Here is a 7,986-nt window from a genome sequence, read left to right on the forward strand (position 1 = left end):
ACATAATTAATGGGTAGTTAGGCTTTATATTATGATTACATGAATTGTCCTAGGTTAGGTAAGAAGTTTAGGTTAATTAAGGATTCAGATTTTAGTCCACTTAACCAAATACAATTCTACCTTGACCTTAACCCCATTACAACCCTTAAAAGACATCTTGATTTGTGTATTTGTGCATTAAACTTTTGTTGATTGGTAGAAGAAGAGCAAGCCTTAGAAAGCAAGATTAGTAGAGAATTGAGACAATCAAACCTTAAACACCTGAGCGATTAGAGTACATACACTTCTAGTGAGGGTTCGATGCTCGATTCTTTGTTCTTGGCTTTCACGAGCTATTTTCTTCTGCAAGTTTACTTGTACTTTATTTTGTGATTTGAATTAGTGGAATCCAGTTTGTGTCTGTTCTTGAAAGATTTATTTACTTTTCACCAAGTAGGTAAAAGCATTTTAAATGTTGTTGCATTCATACAGATAGGTTGCATTTCATACATTCTACCATTCCTCTTCACTTTTATAGCTTCTCTTGAACTTAGCATGAGGACATGCTAATGTTTAAGTGTGGAGAGATTGATAAACCACTATTTTATGGTTTATCTTGTGCTCAATTGAGTGGTTTTTATTAAGTCCTTGCACACTTATTCATATGATTCGCATGTTTGACATTTTCCTTCCTGATTTTGTGCTATGATTGAAAACATGTTTCTTTGGTCTTAACTTAGCTAATTTTAATCCTCTCTTATTACCATTCGATGCTGTGATATGTGCGTTAAGTGATTTCAGGGATTATAGGGCAGGAATCGCTTAGAGGATGGAAAGGAAGCATGCAAAAGTGGAAGGAATACAAGAAATTGAAGGAATCGCCAAAGCTGTCAGCCTAACCTCTTTGCACTCAAACAGTCATAACTTGAGCTACAGAGGTCCAAATGAGGCGATTTCAGTTGCGTTGGAAAGCTAACATCCGAAGCTTCGAAATGATATATAATTTTGCCATAGTTGCCCTGAGGATAAGTGACGCGAATGCGTGCATCACGAGCACGCATCGCTTCTGCGAAAATTAGCATTTTTGAATTCGCAACCAGCGAATTCTGGGCTGTTTCTGGTCCAGTTCTCGGCCCAGAAAACATAAATTAAAGGCTACAAAGTGGAGGAATCAAGGGATACACAATATAACATTCATTCATAATTCACAATTTTAGGTTTTAGATGTAGTTTTTAGAGAGAGAGACTCTCTCCTCTCTCTTAGGATTTAGGATTAGGATTTCTCTTAGGATTTAGGATTTCATCTTCTTCATTCCAGGTTCAATGTTCCTTTAATTTATTTTCTACTTTTATTTATTCTATTACTTTAATTGTTATTTATCTTTCCAAATTGGTTTATGAACTCCATGTTAGAATTGATATCTTTATTTAATATAATTTGAGGTATTTCAGACTTATGATTGCTTTCTTTAATTTATGTTACTGATGCTTCTAATTAATCCAAATTATTTTCATTCAAGCAGATTCTCTTCTCTTTTGGCTTTGGTTGAGTAATTAGTGACACTTGAGTAGTCAAATTCAGCTGTTGATTGAAAATTGGAATTGCTGATTGATTCGGATCCCTCTAAAGCTAGTCTTTCCATAGGAGTTGACTAGGACTTGAGAAATCAAATTGATTGGTCTACTTGACTTTTCTTTATTTAGTAAGGGTTAACTAAGTGGGACCAATAAACAATTCTCATCACACCTGATAACGATAACTAGAATGGAATTTCCAATTCTCATACCTTGCCAAGAGATTTTCTAATTATTAATTTATTTTTCTTATCATTTAAATTATTTGTTCCTTATTTCAAAAAACCCAAAACAAAGACACTTTTTCCATAACAAATAATAAATCATACTTCCCTGCAATTCCTTGAGAAGATGACCCAAGGTTTAAATACTTCGGTTATAAATTTTATTGGGTTTTGTTACTTGTGACAACCAAACTTTTGTACGAAAGGATTCTCTGTTGGTTTAGAAACTATACTTACAATGCGATTATATTCTTAAATTTCTTTAAGAACTATACTCACAACGTATTCCATATTTTATTTCTTTCTCTTCTTTCTTCTTTATTATCCATTCTTTTTCTCCTTCTTCTTCCTTTACTTTTTCTTCTTCTTCCCCCTTCCATCATATCTTCTTCACCTCACATTCTCCATTATCTCTCTTTGTCCCCTTCTTCTCAAGGTTTTTTCTTTCTATTTTCTTTCTTCTCTTCTTATTATTTATTTATTTTTACATTATTTTACTTGGTGTTAGAAATCTAATTGGGTGATTGTTTTCTTCTATAATTGCTTGTGGATTATTAAGGAGTTGTTTGACAATTATCCCTAATTATTTTTAGATTGTTTGCATGTTCAAATTTAATACTTTCAATAGCATATTCACCATCCATGCTAAGTGTTTGTGAAAAGTCCGTATAGCATTATGAATTCTTAATTATTCTATCCTTTCACTCTAATGCCTGTTTCTCACAAAACCCTTCCAAAATTTTATTAATTAAATATAATTGTCAATACAAACGTTATTATTAGTTTGTTACGAGTGATAATACATTTTGGCTTTTAATGCTTGATCTACGCTACTCATGCCTTTGCCAGCATGCCAATAAACATCTTGCATTTAATTGCCTCAATTTATCATGCTATATTTCCATTGATGTCCTAATTGCATGGAGTCGCGACCATGTGCTAACGACATTCTTCTTTACTTTGGCATGATTATCACTCGTACTGCCCTCTTCCTTGCTCCTTTCTCTTCTTCCTTTTCAGGATGGCCACCAGGAAGGGTACCAAGAAAGCCTCTACAAAGAACACCAGCTGAGGAACCACAACCCTCGCCCACTTGCACCGCTTTGCATGCACCGAGGACGGTGCAATCTTTAAGTGTGGGGAGGTCGATACCGACTTCCGTGGGTTAGTTATTTTCTCCTCAACACCAATATTCAATTTTCTATGTTAATTTAGTTGTTACATTTGCATGTTTGATTGCATATTTGTTTGATTTTGTGCATGTTCTTCTACTACTACTTAGTTGAAGTAATATTTTCTTTTTTTCAAGACCCCTTTTTATAGCATTTCACTAATTTAAATCAAAATTTTGTACTTGTTGGAAGTTGTATTTGGAACATGAATTATAGCTAAGAACACACAACCCTGTGAGATTTGAGCTTAATTACATGGTTACATTATTTAACCATAACATTTTATTCTTGTGTATTTTCTTCTCTATGATTGTAATCTATATTTTGTTCCATTCTATATGTCCAATGTTTAGTGTATTTAAATGCATGCATATTATTGAGGCCATTATTTGATTACTAGTTCACTTATCCCAAATAGCCTACCCTTTCATTCACCTTTGTTAGCCACTTTGAGCCTTTTAATCCCCATTTATTTTATATCTTACCACATCACTAGCCTTAAGCAAAAAAATAATTAAATTACCTGATTTGAATCTTTGGTTAGCTTAAGATAGAGATTGTGTATAAATTAAGTGTGGGAAACTGTGGAAACTTGGGTTGATAGGAAAGTGTTGAATTCTATTGATAAAATATTAGGAATTTGGGTACCTACTCATGTGAGACCAGAAAAAAATTAAAAAATCCATGTGCATTGATATGTTATGTTTACTTTTATATTTTTAATTCAAAAAAAAGAAAAAAATATATATATAATATAAAGAAATAAATAAGGGGACAAAATTATCCCAATGTTAAGTTAATAAAAGATCAATGCATATGTGATACAAATTAAAAGAAACGTTGATACATGAGTATATGATGCAAAAGTGGGAATTTTGGGTAGCTAGGCATGATTTAAGAAGTTATATAGTGTGTGTGTGTGTGTGTTAGGTGAGAACTTAGGTTAATCAAAGATTCATATTATAGCTCACTTAGCCACATATATATCCTCACCCTCACCTTAGCCCCATTACAACCCTGAAAAGATCTCATGATGTTTGCATTGGTATACTAAATATTTGTTGATTAGTTAGATGAAGAACAAAGTTTGCAAAGCATGATTAGAGAATAGTAGAGTGATTAACCCTAGACACTTGAGAGATTAGAGTGATATACACTACCAGTAAGGGTTCAATGCTTAATTCTATGTTCCCTGCTTTCATGAGCTATCTTCTTACACTTTTATCTATTCTTACTGTATAAATTGAATTAGTGGAATTTGATTTATGTTTGAACAACTTATTTACTTTTAACCAAGTAGACAAAAATCATATAGTTGCATTTATTTATATAGGTTGCATTGCATTGCATTGCCTGAGTCTTACATTTTTCCTACTCATTTATTTTATCTTCTTAAGCTAAGCATGAGAGCATGCTAATGTTTAAGTGTGGGGAGGTTGATAGACCATTATTTTATGATTTATATTATGTTTAGTTGAGTGGTTTTATCAAGTCTTTACCCACTTATTCATATGATTAGCATAATATTACAATTCCTTCCTAAATTTGTTCTATGGTTGAAAACTTACTTCCTAGAGATATTTTTATTGTGTATTTTAATTCTCCTTTATACCATTCGATGCCGTGATCCATGTGTTAAGTGTTTCAGGCTTCATAGGGCAGGAATGGCTTAGAGAATGAGATGAAACTTGCAAAAATGGAAGGAACACAAGAAACTAAGGAGGTGACCAGCGAACACCGACGCGGACGCATGGCTCACGCAACTGCGCAAAATGGGGAAAATCGCAGTGCACGAACGCGCGGATTGGAATCTGCACGAATGACGCAAACGCATGGACAACGTGTACGCGTGGCAAGAAAAATGCTGAATGACGCGCACACGTGGATGACGCGTACGCGTGACATGCGCGATCTGCAGAATTAACAGAACACGCTGGGAGCGATTTTGGACCGCGTTTTAACCTATTTTTCGGCCTAGAAACACATAATAAAGCTAGGGAACATGCAGAGACTCAGCACGCATCCACACACATTGAGATCCAGTCATATACATTGATATTAGGATTGCTTTTAGTTTTATATCTGAATCTATATTTGCTTTACATTCATAGTTTTATGCTTTTGCTTTGGATTTCGGATGTTGAAGAGTCATTACCTCCGCTGAAGTCACTACTTTAGTTCATTTTATTATTCCGTTACTCTTTTCAGTTGCTCATTAACCCTATTCAGATATTTATGTTGCATTTTGGATTTATTAATATATAGAGTTACTTTTACTTTTAATTAATTTTAATTCTCTAATTCTATTTTATTTAATTTGTTATGTCTTCTTATATTTTTATGAGCATTATATTCATGTCAATGGAGTAGAAATTCTACTTGACATGGGGGTTGATTAAGAGGAGACACTTGAGTTGGAATGCTCAAGTGTTTAGTTAAATTGGAAGTTGTTGGCTAATTCTGTATCTGCTAACGCTAGACCTTCCCAAGAGAGAGGACTAGGATTTGAGGATAAGAGCTAGCTCAATCACTTGACTTTCCTTTATTTAGTAAGGGTTAACTAAGTGAAAACAACAACCTCTTTACACTACACTTGAGAAGATTCTAACAAGGATAGAACTTCCAATTAATCATTCTCCCAGTCAAGGCCTTTTAATATTAATAATAGTTTTGAGTTTATTGCTTTAATTTACAGTTAATTTAAATTGCTCATTATCCAACTCAAACTTTCTTGAAAAATTCCTGATTAATAAATTAGCACCCTTTTATGCAACTTATTGGGAGATGACCTGGGACTCATACTCCCAGTATTTTTATTTCTAAAATTTGTGACAACTTTTCTAAATTGACAAGGCAGACTTTAGCTGATTAAGAACTATACTCACAACGTATTCCATATTTTATTTCTTAATTAGCCGACTTCTGCTCTCACGTCAAAAAGTCAATCCAGAAAATAGATAACTCTGAAACCTTAACTACTTCTCCATATATTGTTCACTACTTGTTTACTGCTTGCTTTTCTGATATTTTGAATTTACTGTTAATGCGTTTGAACTCAAAACATCATTTTCTGTTTATTTGACTAAGCCACTCACTCAATCATTGTTGCTTGATCCATCAATCCTCATGGGATCGACCCTCATTCACCTGAGGTACTACTTGGTATGACCCAGTGCACTTGTCGGTTAGTTTGTGGTTGTAAATTCTGCACCAAGTTTTTGGCGCCGTTGTCGGGGATTGACTGTGATTGACAACTATTAGTTATTTGATTGCTTAGATTAGGCGTTTTAGTTTTAATTTTATTTAATTTTTGCCTTGTTATTTTCAAAATTAGTGCTAATATTTTTTCTAAATTTCTGAAATTAAGTTTGCTATTCCCTAGTTATTTTAATTTTAATTTTTTTATTTATTTAGCTCCATAATTTCGAAAATTTTTGTCCTAAATTTACTAGTAATTTTTTAATTTTATTTAGTATTTTTATTTTATTATTTTACATAAGTTATCCCACAGGAAAATCTTTACACTCTGACTTAAAGAGTCACATCTTTTCTTGTTTTCTGTTTGTTTATGAGTAGGAACAGGGACAAGGAACCTCTGTTAAACTTTGATCCTGAACCTAAAAAGAATTTGAGGCAGCATTTGCAACAAGCAAGACTTTACAAGGCTGCAGAGTCCAACATGGATCATAAAAATGCCGCTAATGCCAATGTGGCAAATCCAGTTGGGAATGAGCAACCTAGAAGAGTGATTGGCTCTTACACTGCTCCTAATGCAGACCTTTATGTCAAAAGTATTGTGGTGCCTCCTATAGCTGCAAACAACTTTGAACTAAAGCCACAACTAATCTCTCTTGTGCAATAAAATTGCCAGTATCATGGACTTTCTCAGGAAGACCCGAATCAATTTATTTCTGATTTTTTGCAGATTTGTGATACTGTGAAGACCAATGGAGTGAATCTTGAGGTATACAAACTCATGCTCTTCCCATTTTCTGTGAAGGATAGAGCAAAGTTTTGGTTAGATTCTCAACCCAAGGAGAGTCTGGATACTTGGGATAAGGTTGTCACTGAATTCCTGACTAAATTTTTCCCACCTCAAAAACTGACTAAGCTAATGGTGGAGGTTCAGACTTTCAGACAGAAAGATGGTGAGACCCTTTATGAAGCTTGGGAGAGATTCAAGCTACTGACTAGGCAATGCCCTCCAAACATGTTCTCTAGATGGACTCAATTGGATATCTTTTATGAGGGCTTATGTGAAATGTCCAAGATACGCTTAGTTAATTCTACAGGTGGCTCTTTGCACATGAAGAAGACACCAGAGGAGACCACTGAGCTTCTTGAGTTGGTTGCTAACAACCAATATTTATATTCCTCCAACATGAATCCTGTGAACTCTGAGATCTCTCAAAAGAGAGGCGTTTTGGAAGTGGAAGCTGTTGATGCTCTTCTTGCTCAGAACAAGCTTTTGTCTTAGCAAATGAATCTAATTACTCAATGATTGAGTGAAATGCAAGTTTCAGTTGTCAACACCCAGAATACACCTCAAGAGGTTCCTTATGACATGACAGGTAATTTTATGCAAAATCGGAATTATGATTATGCTCAATCTTCTTCTGAATAGGTCAATTACATAGAGAGTACTTTTAGAAACCCAATAATGATCCATACTCTAAAACCAACAATCAGAGGTGGAGAAATCGCCCAAATTTTGGGTGGAGAGAGCAACCTCAGAGGCCACAAAATTTTAATAATAATTCTCAGGGCGGTTTTCAATAGAATAATTTTAATAACCACCAGTTTCAGTCATCTCAGCAAGCAACTCCTCAACCGCAGAAGAACACTAATCTAGAAGCACTAATGGCAAGTTTTATACAGAAAACCAAAGCATCAATCAAGAACTTGGAGATTTAGCTGGGTCAATTAACCACAAAAGTTAATGAAATTGATCAAAGGACCACTAATAGCCTACCTGGTAACACAATCCCAAATTCAAGAGAGGAGTGCAAGGCTATCACCTTGATAAGTGGACAAGT

The 7,986-nt window shown here is 34.3% G+C and overlaps 1 pseudogene; it reads right to left on the reverse strand.

Annotated features, from left to right (window-relative positions):
• Positions 1-7,071: 7,071 nt before the first annotated feature.
• On the reverse strand, positions 7,072-7,167 carry LOC130937115 (small nucleolar RNA R71; annotated as a pseudogene).
• Positions 7,168-7,986: the final 819 nt, after the last annotated feature.

The sequence above is a fragment of the Arachis stenosperma genome, chromosome 6, assembly GCF_014773155.1.
Source record: "Arachis stenosperma cultivar V10309 chromosome 6, arast.V10309.gnm1.PFL2, whole genome shotgun sequence".
Lineage (NCBI taxonomy): Eukaryota > Viridiplantae > Streptophyta > Magnoliopsida > Fabales > Fabaceae > Arachis > Arachis stenosperma.